This window comes from Gorilla gorilla, chromosome 2 (genome assembly GCF_029281585.2).
Source record: "Gorilla gorilla gorilla isolate KB3781 chromosome 2, NHGRI_mGorGor1-v2.1_pri, whole genome shotgun sequence".
Classification (NCBI taxonomy): domain Eukaryota; kingdom Metazoa; phylum Chordata; class Mammalia; order Primates; family Hominidae; genus Gorilla; species Gorilla gorilla.
Window position 1 is genome coordinate 125,751,897 of NC_086017.1, and position 17,470 is coordinate 125,769,366.

At 35.4% G+C, this 17,470-nt stretch overlaps 1 protein-coding gene and 1 pseudogene across 39 annotated transcripts in view; one reads left to right on the forward strand and one right to left on the reverse strand.

Annotated features, from left to right (window-relative positions):
- The window catches only part of ZBTB20 (zinc finger and BTB domain containing 20), an 838,196-nt gene that overhangs the window by 570,846 nt on the left and 249,880 nt on the right, over positions 1 to 17,470 (reverse strand). For all 39 annotated transcript variants that reach the window (XM_055381701.2, XM_063704061.1, XM_055381680.2 and 36 more), the window contains one exon: positions 14,288 to 14,326. The gene's annotated coding sequence lies outside the window, so the exon portion shown is untranslated. The remainder of the gene's footprint in view (positions 1 to 14,287; positions 14,327 to 17,470) is intronic.
- The window catches only part of LOC101140465 (Y-box-binding protein 1-like), a 102,478-nt pseudogene that overhangs the window by 51,311 nt on the left and 33,697 nt on the right, over positions 1 to 17,470 (forward strand).

Sequence of the window (17,470 nt, forward strand, 5' to 3'; positions counted from 1 at the left end):
GAGGTGGAAAGGGTCAGCAAATGCTTCCAATTATATCTCAATTATTTTAGGAATGGTTTACTTCACCTTCTGCTCCCTCTACCCACTCACCCTAATAGTGGTCTGCTCCTTACTTAAAAGGGGAGAAACACAAAGATTTCCTGCAGTTTGAGAATCAACTTGGGAGAAATGGAAAAACAGGTATCTGAGTTGAGCAGAGCTGAGTTTAGTCCTGTCTCAGCCATTTACTAGCTATTTAAAGTTAGAAATTAACTTTCTGAGCCTTGGGCTTGCTCTTTTAATCTAGACCTGGATATTCATGATTCCAGTGTTCATTTAATGGATGTGTATTTGTATGTATGGCCATATCCATAGTTCTCTAATAAAGACCTGGCCAATGCTAAGCAGAGAAATTAGATGGATTGTGGTCTCAACATGCAGTCATCCAGCACAATACTTTTGTCCATCTACGACCCTAAATTTCAATTGTATACTTGGCTTATATTATCTGGAGATCATTATGAAAAACATTTTCTGCAACTCTTGATTTACTTAGGTCACAAGTATAGTTATGTGAAAGTACCATGGACTATAAGAGTATATTTGGCATCTCAACACACATGGATTCACAGAAAAGTTGGATGATACCAATGTCAGTTTTTAGTTCTGCAGTCCATCTGCAGAGTTAGTGACTGTTGGTTACCTATTCTATGCCTCAACCTTGTCATCTATAATGAGAAGTTTCAATAGTTTAAAAAAGTATGACAGAAAATGATTCATAATTCCATGAAATTCATAAAAAATACCAAGGTGCTAAGGCCACAAGTATTCTAAAAACAGAGGACAGGATAAACTTTGTCAAATACCGAGGGGAAAAATAATTAACATGTTAGCATATGTCTTAGTCTGTTTCCTGTCGCTTATAACAGAATACTCGTAACTCAGCAATTTATAAGAAAGGAAATTTGTCTCTTATATTTGGAGGCTGGGAAGTCCAAGGTTGAGGGAGCAAAACTAGTGAAAGCCTTCTTGCCGTGACAACTCTCTAGAGTCCTGAGACAACGTAGGACATCACATGGAAAGGGGGCAGACCGTGCTAGCGCAGGTCTCTCTTTATGTTTCTATAAAGCTACCAGTCCCATTCCCATGATAACCCAGTAATTCATTAACCCAAGAAAAGACTCATCCATTCATGGGCCCTCATGACCCACCTCTTAAAGGCCCCAGCTCTCAATACTGCCACACTGGGGCTTAACTTTCAACATGAGTTTTGGAGGGGACAAAAATTCAAACCATAGCAGTGTGTAAATAAGTCTTCCATAGATATTTACTACTGAAAAATAACATTACTCTCTATAGTAGGTTGAATGTTGACTAGAGTCCCCAAAATTTCATGTTCACCTGGAACCTCAGAATGTAACATTCCTGGGAGATACGGTCCTTGCAGATGCAACTAATTAAGAATCATGAGATAAAATCATCCTGGATTTAAGGTGGGCCCTAAATCCAATAACTGATATGCTTTTAATAGGAGGAGAGGACACAGAGGGACACATACAGAGGGGAAGGTGCTGTAAAGATGAAGGCAGAGTTTGACGTGATAGTGCCAAAAGCCAAAGAATAAATGGGACCATCAGAAGCTGGAAGAGCCAGGAAAAGATTTTCGCTGTGAGCCTTCAGAGGGAATGTGGCCCTGCTGCATTTTGATTTCTGATTTCTAGCCTCCAGAACTGTGAGAGAATAAATTTCTGTCATTTTTTAGTCACCCAGCTTATCATAATTTACTACAGCAGCCATAGGTAACTAGTACACTTTCCCTGTACTCTCTAGGACTAAAACAGAGGAAGACATACAGCAGTTTTATAAGTGTAAATAGTGATCTCAAAGCCCCCAATTGATAGGAGCACATAAGGACAAATAAAAATCAATGAGAAAACTTAGAGGTTGCAGTGATGGTTTCTGGTAGTAGTAAGCCTCAAACGAAATGTACTGCCCTCTATTTGGAGCTGTTCCCTCTTAAATCAAATGCAGATGCCCTCCAAAAGTGATGCAACATCTTCTGATCCAATCCTTTCAAGCAAGCCAGAAACTGATCTTAACGTGGAATTGGTCATTAAAAAAAAAAAAAAGAAAGAAAGAAAAGAAAATTAATAGGCTGGGTGCAGTGGCTCACGCCTGTAAATCCAGCACTTTGGGAGGCTGAGGCAGGAGGACTGCTGGAGCCCAGGAGTTTGAGACCAGCATGGGCAACATAGTGAGACCCCCATTTCTACAAAAAAAAAATTTAAACATCTGCTGAGCATGGTGGTGCACAACTGTAGTCCCAGCTACTGGGAAGCTGAGATGGGAGGACTGCCTGGGAGGTTGAGACTGCAGTGAGCCATGATCATGCCACTGCACTCCAGCCTGGGTGACAAAGTGAGGCCTTTATATTTTTAAAAATCCAAGTGGTATATTGATGTAAATAATTAATATCTTACAATGATATATGATCAATAGCAAAAGTATACTGGAAATTACTTAATTGGACATAAATCAGTTCTCAAATAAAAAATTATTTATGTTCCTGAAGAACTTGATTCAGAGAGTAAATATACCTATTTTTCATCAATGGAAATTTAAATATAATATCAGTAACAAATTTACATAGAGGAAAATCAATTTTATTTTGGTCTAGAGTATATACTATCATGAGACTTGGCAAAGACCCTAATAAGTATACAGATCACGGCTTGAGGCATCAGACCACCATGATTAAAGATTATGTTTGAATTGTCTCCTGATATACAAAATTAACCATTTCTTAAGTAATACTAAACTCAGCTATCCTATTTGCTACACAAATTTAAGCCACTATAAAAGCAACATTTTAGTTAATTTTCAATATCTCTATTTATTTTCTGTGCATATTTTTATGTACTTACACTTAAATCTTAAATTTCAGATAGTCCTACCTTATTTAATTTTTTTACCTTTAAAAAGTCATAACCTGTGGTATAATCTTTTGATATGCTTAACAAAATATAACAATGAAATGTAGTGTAAAAAGTTCAAATACTTTTAAAAATATATTTTTAAATAGCTTAAGAAATATATTTTGAAAATATATTTTACACAAATATGAATGTGTGAAATATCTATTCACACATTTTTACCCTAATGCACAGAAATCCTTTCATTTAGAAAAATAGAAATTGTATTCATAATTTCCCTTAAAGACTCTCAAAACCATAAGGATGATACATGCAGATATTAACTATTAGATATTACATGTTTAAAGCAGGAAAGAATGAAAACGTTAACTTCCTAGAAAACTGCAAATATCAAATTCATTTCTTTTGGTTTTTTAACTTAAGAGGTGTGCATTAATTACTATTAGTAATTAATTAGTCACCAAATATTCTAAAGGTGGGAACAAAAGGTTCTTACAACTCAGAGATGAATCTATTTATATTTGACTTTTTTTCTCAAACACTGGTCTCCTAACACTTTATAAGTTCAATAAGATGTGAATATAGATAATTAGGGTATTCCTATATAATCAGGTAGAAAGTGAATACATTTGTGTCAGTAGCTACTATAATTTGCATTAAATGAATGAGTGAATAAAAAATAAATCATAAAAAGGCACTGTTTGGGATTGGTATAAAACATTTACTTTTAATACATAAATTATTAATATTAAGCAGTTATATTACAAATGACAGAGAACTGTTATTGAGGTGCAAATAACTCAACAGTAAATATTAGCCATGACTAGGTTATAGGGTGTTTCTGGAATTCTTGCTTCTTTTTAGATTAGTATAATGCTCTACTCAAGGTGTAGAGTAAATCTGCAATAGCTAGAGCAAATAATAAGTGGTAGAAAAAAAAGGATCTATACAGAAGACCATATTTTATTACATGGTTTCAGAATAGCATTATGATTATGATGACTAATGAGACGAGGAAGAAGAGGAGATGTTTTTAATTTTAAAGTGCTTTGGTATGTTGTCATCTCTAATTTACAGATGAGGAAACTGAGCGTAAAAGCACACGAAGAGCTGCCTATATCTCATAGCCAATAAGTGATAACAGAGAAACTTAAATCCCTCTCTTCTATTTCTAAACCCTGTACTCTTTCTACTCTATTATATTGTCTCTTTATTCCCTGAAACCAGAGATATGTATTAACAGTAAAATTCTTAAATACTGCAGTTAAAATAGAAATTCCTCCAAGCCAGTGTTGAAAGCACCACAGTATTTATAAAAATAAAAATCAGCTTCTTAAAAAATTATTGTTCTTAAATAAATTTAAAAAGAACAAAATCTTCTTTGAGTTCCCCTATATTCCTCACACAGAATCTTGGCAGTGATAATCTGCACCGTAAACTGTGAAGTAAATTGTATATATGAATGAAAACAATGAGAACCTACAGAAACACATGGGAGATCTAACTCGGATAGGATGGTCTGAGTAGCGTAGGGACATGGATGAAGCTGGAAACCATCATTCTGAGCAAACTATCACAAGGACAGAAAACCAAACACCGCATGTTCTCACTCACAGGTGGGAATTGAACAATGAGAACACTTGGACACAGGGTGGGGAACATCACACACTGGGCCTGTCGTGGGGTGGGGAGAGGGGGGAGGGATTGCATTAGGAGATATACCTAATATAAATGACAAGTTAAGGGGTGCAGTACACCAACATGGCACATGTATACATATGTAACAAACCTGCACATTGTGCACATGTACCCTAGAACTTAAAGTATAATAAAAAAGGAAGAAAAATAATAATAATATTATCACATTTCACAGAGTTTACAGTCTGGCAGAGGAGAAAACATTAAACTAATAATTATATAACCACTTATTTATTTACACCTGAGGTCTATTCGTTATCTTTGACTATGCCATATAATTCCAATCTTAACTCACTTGTATGCATTACTTAGCTTGGCGATGCTTGATGTTTTCCTTTCTATTTCCTTATGTCCTATGCTTCATGTTTTTTTCAAGGCCCAGCTTAAGTTCAGCCTCTTCCCAGCAGTTCACAGAGATCTCTGCCTCCACTAAATATCTTTAGCACTTAATGATTCTTTTTCAACAATGGCAAATGGGTTTCCTATTACATGAAACTTCCAACAATTGGTAATGGTTGTCAAAGTACTGTCTTCAGAGGGACTCTGAGGTCAAGTTTTGGTGTAGTGACAGAGACAGCCATAATGGATTAGTGTTGTTTCATGGACAGTGAAGGGGAGACAGAGGATGCTGAATTTAGAACATTGACTTCACAACTAGACTGCCTAACTTAAAAAAAAAATGTTTGTAGCATTTATTTTACACCAAATCCAGGTCTAAGCATGCAATTTGACACTGAGAGTGCCTTGTTTTATTTTTTAAAAAACCTGTATCATGTCTCCTCAAGTATCATAAGATTCTTGCATGTAATACTTCTCTATGCTCACAGCATGTAGTCATGCCTTGCAACATAGGCATTTGCTGATGACAATAAATTACCATTTTAGAATTCACTCTTATTACTATTATTTGTGAACTCCATTTATGTCATAGCTTCTCTCAAAATATTATCAATATTAAACCCATTTTAGAAAAACTTTGTAACATAAGCTATAAAATGTAAGTAAATATGTTGTCTTTATCATGACCAGATTCAAATTCAACATTAGGATATTGATAACACTTAACGATTAAATATATACCTGTCAAATAATAAAATGAAACAAAGAGAAGATAACTACTTTTTAAATGAGTTTAAACATTTTTTAAAAATCCAGCCAGGCGTGGTGGCTCATGCCTGTAATCCTAGCACTTTGGGAGGCCCAGGCAGGTGGATTGCCAGAGCTCAGGAGTTTGAGACCAGCCCGGGCAACATGGTGAAACCCCGTCTCTACTAAAATACAAAAAACTAGACGGGTGTGGTGGCGGGCACCTGTAGTCCCAGCTACTCGGAAGGCTGAGGCAGGAGAATTGTTTGAACCCAGGAAGTGGAGGTTGCAGTGAGCCGAGATCGCGCCACTGCACTCCAGCCTGGGTGACAGAGCGAGACTCCGTCTCCAAAAAAAAAAATATCCAAATCTGTGTATTTCAAAATATATTTTACATACTTATTATGTCCTAAAATTTGTATCTCTCTTTTAGTATACTTCATTTTCCCGCACATAGTAAGTGTTGAAGAAATCCATGGCGGTTAGTTTAGACCTTATTTTAGAGAGATAGCTCCATTTTACATTCCCTCTTGCTAAGGAAGTGTATTCATCATATTTCATAACAGCTCACAGTTTGTTATACATTAACTGCTTATTCTCTGTGCCAATAAGACTGTGCTGGAAGAGCAAATAAATTTGGTGCATTCGTTTAAATGATTCTGCAAACCACAGGCTACCCAGTTGTCTAATGATAAGAGAGCCCCAAAGCCACCTGATCACCATTATACTCCCTTATTTTTTTGGATTTGCATGGTCAGTACTGTCAGGATCTGAATACAGAGAAGAATGAGAAGTAAAAGTATACCTCAGACCTAATCATGAAAAGGGATTTTATTAATTTCGGCACTAGTGATGATGTGGCTAGGTTGGAAGGGGAATGGGATATAAGATCTGGAGTGCTTTATCTGCTCCAAGACCAATGCTGGTTTTGGCACTTCTCTCACTCTAGTGAGTTGCAAAAAAACAAGCAGGTGCTAGCAATCTGAGAGACCACATGCCAGCTACAGCTGCTTCAAACTGATTCAATTACATCTGCCTGAATAGTCCCAGGACATCAAACTAGTTGAAGAGATCCATAGGTTGCAAGGAGACTTTGTCTGTCCTGATGGACAACTGTCTCTGAGATAACGACCTGCAAATTTCCAGGTTGTGATATAAAGTGATCATTCCATCACCAGGCATAAGAGAAAAGATGGGGGAATGCGATGTTTTATTCACTTTAAAATTAAAAATTGGTTGTAGAAAGCACAAAGGCCTCTTTGAATTTAAATCTGAAAGTCACTGAGGCCTTATGGATACCTTGAAACAGCCCAATTTTGTTAGAACATTTCCCAAATCATTGGGTACAGCACATTTACAGAACATGCTCTTGGGATCCGGACTTCGCTCCAAACCTTGTTTGTACAAAAAGGGGCCAAGCAGCTGGGAAATTCTGGAGTGGAGTGTGTCCTCATTAGTTCCCATCTGCCACCAGAACTCAGCTCATGGCAAGTTTGGCTAAGTCCTGGTGTACTCAGGTCCAAATGTGGGTCAGTTTTAATTACACTATACAGAATTCAGTGTGCAGTTTTAAAATCCTTATTATACAGCACAGAGGAATGGGCAGCTCTCCAGCTAATCAATTTTTTAAAAGTACATATATAAAAATTTTAAACCAGGCTAGACAGACAGTGGGTGGAAAAAAAATCTTTAAATGAGTACAAGGGTTACTTAAGAGAATTATTAGTGAAATTGGGTCATGAACAAGTTCTGCTTTAAAACTTCAAAGTGAGAAACAAACTGTTTTCATTGGTAAGTTGGAAAACTTATGTAAGGTACACAATGTGCCCTGCTCTTTAGTGTGAATAACAATAAGCCTGTGGCCAGGGTATAGAACACACCTACAAGTGAACTGGCTTTCATGTAAGCAGAAATGTTCCCAATTTTGTGACTCTTCACTCCATCCCCTTTCAATGTTTATCACTTATGGCAAAGACTGGATAAAAGAAAAAAATCACAAGCTACCTGGTAAATAGCGAAAAAAAAAAAATGAGGAAGGGGAGGGAGTGAGAGAAAAGGAGAGTAGAAAGCACAAGTGCTGAGCAGCAGACTCTGGGCATGACTTGTCTCTCAGTGCCATCCATACAAATGGGGGCCAGAATCAACCCTTGCAGTCTATGTTCAGATTCCATCCTGTCCAAAAGCTTTATCAGGTTCAGGAGCGCTAAAACACTAAGCCTTCAAAGACAATTGCCAGTAAAAAATTCAGGAGTAAACACGTCGGCAGTCAGTGATTAGGCATTTATGCACCATTTTTGATAGATAAAATGTCCCTTGACACAAGTCCTAATGACAACAACAACAACAACAAAACACAAAAACCTTAAATGTTCAAAGTATCTTTGGGCTTTTGACTGAGTTGTTATCAGGTTTATCCATTTAAAATGCAGCACGGGATGCTAGGTTCAAATACCAGCATTGAATATTTACAAGCTATATGACTTTGGACAAATTGCTTATCCTCTCTGACATTTTGTTTTCTCACCTGCAAAATGGGGGAAATAACATCTTCCTCATAGGGCTGTTGCAAGGATCATAAAACATATATGCACACATTTATTGGATATTACATATCTATATATACATACATGCATATATATACATATACACTCACATAAATGTGCATATGTATATATATAGCATCTGGAACATGAAAGTCACTCAATAAATGTTAACTATCATTAACCCAGTTATGATGAACTAAATTTTGTTCCCCAACCCCTCCAAAAAAACACATGTGTTGGAGTTCTAACCCCAAGTACTTCCAAATGTGATCTTACTTGGACATAGGTCTCTAAAGAGGTAATCGAGTTAAAATAATGTAATTAGGGTGGGCCTGAATTCAATATGACTGATGTCCTTATAAAAGGAGAGAAATCTGGGGACAGAGACAGATACTTACAGAGGGAAGACAACATGGAGAGACATAGGAAGGAGATGGCCATCTACATGTCAAGGAGAAAGGCTGGAACAGATCCTTCCCTCACAGCCCTGAGAAGAACCAACCTGGCTAATAAACCTTGATTTCAGACTTCTGAAGTGTGAGAAAACAAATGTCTGTTTAAGCCACCAAGTTTGTGGTCCTTTGTAATATTCCCAACTAAATAAAAATTCCATTAATCATCAATATTTACCTTGATTCATCATGGTCGAAACTATACATTTGATATTAGGCAGGTCTGTATTACCTCTGGTGAGTAATAATCAATTCTATATATATTATCTACTGATGTTTTCATTATTTTAAAAGAATCCTTTTCTGATTGCTGTACAAGAAGATACTGCTGCAATATAAACAGCCTGGCAGAGGAAAATGGTTTACTATAATTAAGATCATCTAGTTATTATTAAAGATAATTAAGGGAAAATCATACATATAAATTCATAAATCCACTTTTCTGCTGTTGAGTTTGCATAGAAGGAAATCAGAAAATCTTACCACACTAATTTCCTTCTCAAGAAAAAATAAAACCTTACACATCGATTTATGCACTGACAACTATGCTCACTAAACCCGAGGCTGCTTAGATTACCAACAGGACCACTTTTAAGTCATTTTGATGCATGTGAAAGTAACTCATCAAGCATGGGTTCTTCATCCTTTGCAAGAGACTGCTTTTAAGGGTATCTGACTTTCAGAAGAGGGATGAGAGTTCTCTGGGTTGTGTCAACAGGCTTTCTATTGCAAGACACACCTCCATAATCAACAGACATTGAAGTGAATGTGAGCATCCCCATCTTAAGTTTTTCTTTAAACAGCCCTAGCCTTCTATAGAAATGTGGCATGTATAGTTAGAAATTATGAGTCTAATTATGCTGAACTGAGATAAGCAACAGATATCACAAGAGCCATAATTGGACCAAAGTTAACTTTCTTAATGTATGTGTCCCACACTTCCTTGAAATTCCTATACTACTCATTATAAAAATTTTTATATTTTGTCAAGAGAAGAGAGGAAAAAATACTACATAGAGACTACTATGCAATAATACATAGCTGGTAGTGGTGCACAAAATAAAGTATTTTGTATACCTAATTTACTTTAATCCACATATCCACCATTAAAGAGGTAGGTGTTGTTACCACCATACTATACATAGGAAAGCTTGAGGCTTAGTAAGCTCGGCCAACCTCGATGAGGTCGCACAGCTACTGAATAATGGAGCTAGACTTTTGGTAAAGGTCAGTGGGAGGGAATCCAAAGCTCCTAAATTCAAACTCAAGCATGAGATTTACAATCCAGATATCCTAAGTGCATCACTGGGTTCCAAGATGCTGATTTATTTAAGGAATTCACAGGCGTGTTGAAAGCATTTGAACTCACATAAGCAGTAGATGTGTTCTTGCTAAACCTAACTCAACTTATTCTCCTTATGAGGAAATCAATGCTATTCACAAACACAACCTAAAAGGCTTTATTCAATTTAAATGAAATTAATCTTATTATAAGAACACATGAAAATGGAATTACCATACAATCTAGCAATTCCACTTCTGGGTATATACTCAAAAGCATTGAAAGCAGGTTCTCAAAGAGATAGTTGTACACCTATATTCATAGCCGAATTGTTCATAATAATTAAAACATGGAAGCAATCCAAGTTTCCACTGATGAGTGAATGGACAGGCAAAATGTGGTATATACATGCAATTAATTATTATTCAGCCATAAAAATAAGGAAATCCTGACATGTACTACCACATGGATGAATGCTGAGGACATTACGCTAAGTGAAATAAGCCAAACACGAGAAGAGAAATACTATATGATTCCACTTATATGACTACATAGAGAAGTCAAAATGACAGAGACAGACACTAAAATGGTGGCTGCCAGAGGCTAGGGGTGGGAGTGCAGAGGGAAATGGGAAGTTATATTTTAATGGGTATAGTATTTTAGTTTCACAACATGAAAGTGTTATATAGAGATGTATTGTGGTGATGGCTGTGCAAGCATCATAAATGTATTTAATACCATTGAACTGTATACCAAAAAATAGTTAAGATAGTAAACTTCATGTTATGTGTATTTTTCCCAAATACAAAAATTGGGGGAAAATAATAAAAATATCACATGAAGGTCTTTTAGATTCAGTACATTGCTTCATGATTTTTATAATATCTTCTAAGGCCAGGGAAGCAGAGGTAACTTTGTATAGAACCTTTGAGTACAATCTATGTGATAATGCCCAACCAGGATCCCTGCTCCCAGGCAATTAGATGTTCTTTTTTCAGAGTCTAACCTGCAGTAGTGGTGATGGCGATGGAACTGGTAGTGATAGGAATGACAGTAGCATAGCTAAGATTTCTTCAGTACTTGCTATGTGCCAACCAGTGGACCAAGAATCTTACATGTAGTGTGTTATTAACTCTCAGACAACAGATACTATTATTTTCCCAGTTTTACAAATGAGTAAACAAGGGAACAGAAAGATTAGGTAACTTGATTGAGACCATACTAAGTGGTGAAGTCAAAAAGAACTCTATTGATATATCTTTGTCTCTCACTAGCCTGTATCCTCTTGAGAACAAAGATTTTGTTGTATTCATCTAGCCTAGCACAATTTCTAGCAAACAGCAGACATCCATTCACCATGCAGAATAAAAGGAAATGAGGAAAGGAGAGAGGGAAAGAAGGGGGAAAAAAGAAATTATATCTAGTCATGCTATGTTCTTAATAAATGTGGATTTTCTTTCTTTATTTCCTTAACCCTGAAATCGCAGGGGAACCTGCAATAAAGCTCAGGAATCCTAGGGCATAGGAATTCCTCCCTCTTTGAGATTGCAGGCTAATTCCTGACACAGGACCCTCAAAAAGCTGCTAATATCTGTCTAGTTTAATGATTAATATTCTAGCAAATATATATTCTTGGCTCATCTCTTAATTTCTAATATTGAGACTAACAGAGAGATAGAGTTCAATCTACCACACTAAGATTCACTGGAAAAAACCGATGTCCTTGATACTGGCCTCTTGCACACTGGTGTGAACTGAAGTAAAAGAAAAACTGTTCCCAGAGGAAAGGTAGTTCCATGCCTAAAAGTACATGTGTCATAAACCAGTGGTACTAAAATTTGAGAAGCCTAAACAAAAGGTTTTAATGCAATAGATAACTGGCTTATTATGTAAACTGTGCCAATCTTATGTGACAGGCTTATGCCACACAAAACGGAACATTAGAATGATCTATCTAAAGCAAGTCTTAACTGTTCTATTTTGACTCTACTCTTGCTTGGCTTTACCTCTATTTACAATTAAAATTTAGTGAGTCATAGAGACCATAATTATAAATATGTATACAGTAAACACAGGGTCCATTACTTTTGCTTAGAAAAATAATTACAGATTTTTTAATATTCTGATCTTAACTGACCCAAAGGAATTAAACACACATTTTATTTTTGTGTTTTAGTGAGATAGAGATAGGGAGGGAGAAGCATAAGCCAGTGCTCAGGAAAGACGAGGCATTAACCGTATAACATAGAAGATTTGTTTATTTATGTGCTGCAAAGTATTTCCAAGGTGACAGGTAACTTAGCCATTAATGCCTCAGCCTTATGTGTATAGTGGGAATAACATACAGACTTCTTGTAATAAGTAAAAGTTAGTTTAAAGCATATTGCAAATAGTGTTATTTCAATTCTTCATTAAAATAGTCAAAGAGGATCAATTCTTATACATTAATTTCTCATTTTAAGGACAGAATTTATCAGTATTCTCATATCTATGTAACTGGCAGTATGAGAACTAAAGGCCATCAAGACTTATCTAAACTGTATAACAAGTAATAAGATTTTAGGACACAATCCCTCTATTTCTAATACAACTCCAGAAATGTTTTATTCATAAATGCATTCATTCAACATTTACTGATCAACTACTATGTACAAGGCATTGTATAAGAGGCTGTGGCAATCCTCTACTTACCTTTGTACTGTGTTTCCTACTTCCAAAGAGGTTAAATTCATACCAAAGTGATTTGTTAAAAATACAAAAAAGGATTCCAAATGGGCCAATAAAAGGAAAAGACACACCAACTCTAAGACCAGATTTATGTTACTAAATACCGACGGAAACTCCTCAGCATTTAAAATAATACACTAAGGAGAGAAATGCAAGTCATTTGAATGTTTTCAATATGAGAAATTTGAGCCTACTGAATAAATTAATTAAATATCTTTAATATTGAGTTGCAGCTTTTTATTGCATTTATAGAACTTTACCTATTAGTAAAATATACAATCTATAATAGCTTGTCTATATCAAAAATATAGATATCTGTCAGAAAACATACAAAGCCACAACTAAAATAAATTTAATATCATCACCAGTAACATTTGTGAAAAAATACCAAGCATCTAGCATTTGTTAAATTAAAGAATAATATTCCATAAAATCTACATCTGGATTTTAGCCCCTCTTTTAGAATTACTATTTAATCTTCAATTTTTTTCTCTCTCACTTCTACCCCAACAGCAACAGAAACACATGCACAAATTAAGGAATTATCTTACAATATACCCTTAAATTTTCTGAATATGCCCCATGTGTCCACTAATAGCCAAATGCTTTCAAATCTGTTCAGCTAAATGGATCAATAACTACATCCAGCCTCACATAGTGGGGCTGCCAACACGGTGAAATTGAGCCAAACACAAAATGTCTCTACCAGGACAAAAATTATCATCAACCCAGTTATCTGAAGAGATCTACTCTCCCAGATATTCTTTCGAGAAGTTGGCATACACATTATCTAGGGCAGTCAACAGCTACTAAAAAAAAGTATTTGAGTGATAAAACAGAGGATTTAAAGAAAATATTCAGAAGCTAAAACCAGTGAGTTTTAGAATAAACCAATGTAACAGTTCAAGGTCTACATCAAGTAAGAATCTTTCAGAGTCAGAGTACACAAAACACGTAAGAGCACAAGCACACTGCTAACAAGCTTCTCTGTGCGCTCACTCATATGACACAGCTGCAAGCAACAATTGAGCAGGTGCAACCAAGCTTTTGAGAATTCCTGCCTGTTGCCCAGGAACCACAACACTGCATGGTTGAGATTTTAAACAGGTGCAAACATTTTTTTTTTCCATTCGTCTAGTGCTTGAGACACTGGAGCAGACAGTACATCTGCAACCACTCCATACCTAAAGCAACCATCACAGAAAATAAACTCAAAAGCAGCAAAATAAAAAAAAGTTTAAATAAAACAATAATGGCAAAACTGTGGTTTTGCAATGGTCTGACTCCACATCACCATTCACTTTAATAGTACAATTCCATAAAATAATCTCTTCACCAGATGAATGCTTTGTAATTAAAATTATTCGCCTTATCAAATCTTAGAAATGTTTACTTGATTCTTAAAATAGAATAAAATAAAATATATGTATAAAATGTACTATCCTTTGAAGCTCTCATTATCTGTAAGTAATCAAGAATTAACATTTTTACATTATGAAATCTATAAGCAATTTTAATACATAAAAATATTATAACTTGTTAGTTAATATATAGATTTACATAGTTACAGGTAATTCATATACATACCTGTGCAGCTATGGGGCACAAACTTGCAATTTATCAATTCTGAAATGTAAAAGAAATATATCATATAAGTAAAAATTAATTTACTAAGTTGGAACCAGTATTTATGTTGCAACAATTATTGCAGAGAAGTAGGAAAAGTTTCAGTGCATAAAGAGGTAAATTATTTTTTATCAATATTTTCCCTACAGGATATTTCATATATCTGAAAATACATATATACACACACACACACACACACACACACACATATACATACACACACACACACACACACACACACACACACACAGAGTCCCTTAGCAGTGTATCATAAGCACTAGCAAGGGACTCTGACTCACCATGGCCTCTGAAACTCAAATGCTTTCACTAGAGGACGAGGCAAACACTTTAAAATGATTTTTTTTTTTTTTTGGTATTCTTCCAAGACTATTGCCTTCCTAATACAAATATGACTGCTGCTCTCTAAAATGAAACTACTCAGATTCATCTGCACTCAGTTTGGATAGAATGTTGTTGAGGAAGAAAGGTGCTTTTGTAGAGCAGTCCACAAAAAAATGCATGAATAAATGAAAGTAAACTTTGAATGTTCGTTAACTTTGAGTTACAACAGCAAATAGAAATGAAATTGATTGCTACAAGAAGGAATGCTAACACCACGTCGGATATAATGCAAAATGCCTCAACCCAACACACTTTGACAAAACTGCCAGCGAAGTAGGTATTGATACAGAAGACTATGTAAGTCCACATTAAACAAAAGTAGCAGTTTACAATTAGACCTGAAAAACATTTGGATTTAGGTGGAAACTGTATTGCAACATACAGCCTGGGAACTACTGGTACTCTTAAAAATATTTCCTAGTTCTAGCCAGGAGTGGTGGCTCACGCCTGTAATCCCAGCGCTATGGGAGGCTGAGGTGGGCTGATCACCTGAGGTCAGGAGTTCGAGACTAGCCCGAGATTACGCTATTGCACTCCAGCCTGGGTGACAAGAGAGAGGCTTCATCTCAAAAAAAAAAAAAAAAAATTCTTTTCGAAAGCAAACGGAAATGTTTAATTTATATAGTTCTTCTGAGCACAGTCGATGACAGCAACACATTATAGTCAGTAAGTCTACTTTATAATACTGCTTAAAAGTATATAGAGGTAATAATTTTGATGATGGCTCAATAAAACAACATCTTCGCATATTCTGATGGGAATGTGGATTACAAAAGACTTTCTAGAAACCCACTGAGTAGTATGTATCAAGAACTCAAAGTTCAATATTTTTACTCAGTAATTTTAGTCCCAGTAATCAAACATAATAGAAAACCAACAGAAATTTATGTTAAAAAGATAATTTTTATGACAGTAAAAAACTATAAGCAACCTAAATATCTAATAGAAAAATAATTAAATAAAGCATAGCACATCTATATAAAGGAATATTTGGCAAAATTTAACAAGGTACTTTAAAGAATATTTTAAATTTTATGGAAAAATGCAAATTTATAGTATGATGATGCTAAAATATTATATAAACATGTAGACTACCAATTACATGGACAGTATGAAATTATGTGAATAAGAAATAACAAAGAACAAAACAAAGAATTAAGAGTGATTATATCTGGATAATAAGACTTTGGATGATTTTAATATTTTCTTTTTACTTTCATATATAGTTAATTATCTACAATAAGCATGACTTTCATAATAGGAAAAAATAATAGTAGGTAGGGTAGGGGTAAAAGGAAAAAGTTATAAAATGCTATATTGAATTCATAAATGTAACCTTCCTAAGAGAAATAAATTAATTCAGTCACAAATAAAACCCAGTAACTGTGCCTACAGTGAGAAACACCCTCACTGCTTCCTCAAAGGGGCATAGCCAGGGTCTTTTTTATCCCAATGCTTTGGAATCTACACAAGTAATTCAATAACACATTTTTAAATCATCTTAGTAAAACTTCTTTACTTATTATGCAGGGTGAAATGATGGCAAGAATAATTTAGGACTTCAAATCTCTTCAACCTAGTACAGCCTAACTTATTCACCAATTCAATCACATTCAGTGAGCATCTACTGCCTGCATGGTGCTGTGTTTGGCACTGCAACGTGCTAACAGATAAATTAGGACACACCTTACCCTCATTGAGCTAACAATTTAAAAACACTAAAAAATGTTTAGACACAGCTCACATGAAGAAGTAAACACAATACAGTTCAAAGCATTTGTGACAGATTTGGTACATTTTAAAGCAAGAAAACATACACTAGGTTTATTTTTTATATTTCTGAGCAAACACCTATCTTTAGGTAACAATAAAAAGTCATGTGTATTAGTATCACTTATTAATGCACTAGCAAATTAAGTATTTAAGTTTTTTCCTTATGTGATCTATTTTTTGTTAATGGACAGTTACATAATAGGAGATTAAGTATGAAGGAATAGTGACCCAATCTGGAATGCAGATGTGTAAGATTGTCTCAGTTTATCTGAGGCCACATAAAACACATGCACAATTATTAACAGGCTGCAGTTATTTATTGGAAACCAAAGCAAATAAGTTAGTTACAGGTTAATCCTGCTAAAAGACACTGTTATGACAACACCACCAGGGAAAGAAAAGAAGATAGAGCAAACCACTTTTGTTATGCAGATAAAATGATTCAGCATAGAGATTCTCTCAATAGCAGTTCAGTTTCCTGCTGGCCTGTAAACATAATCAGCAATGCCCTTCTGGGGCCAGTGCTGCAGGATGATTCCAATGTGAGGTCAATGGGGTCAATCTGTGTGAAGTGGTGACAAACACTAAGAGAAGGTAAGAAGCTATTTGTGTGATCAATGATCCATAGACTGGGGCTCAGAGTTCTGGGAAGCAGTAGAGTTATGAGGTAGGGTGGTAGTTAAGCACTTAGCTTTTGCCATCAAACAAACCTGGAATCAAATTCCAGCTCCCCATCTTTAGTTCTGTGATCCTAAGCAATTTAAATTTTCTGTCTGTAAAATGGTGATCATGTTACTCACCCTACGAGGTTGTCTATGTAGGTTATATGTTATAGCCATATAAAGGAACTAGCATAGTGCCAGCCATGAAGCAAGCATTTGATAAAAGGGAACTATTAGTACTATCATAGTTGTATGAAAAGGGAAAGCATGTCTGTCCCTTTAAGCTAAGGGACTAAGCTAGGCAAGG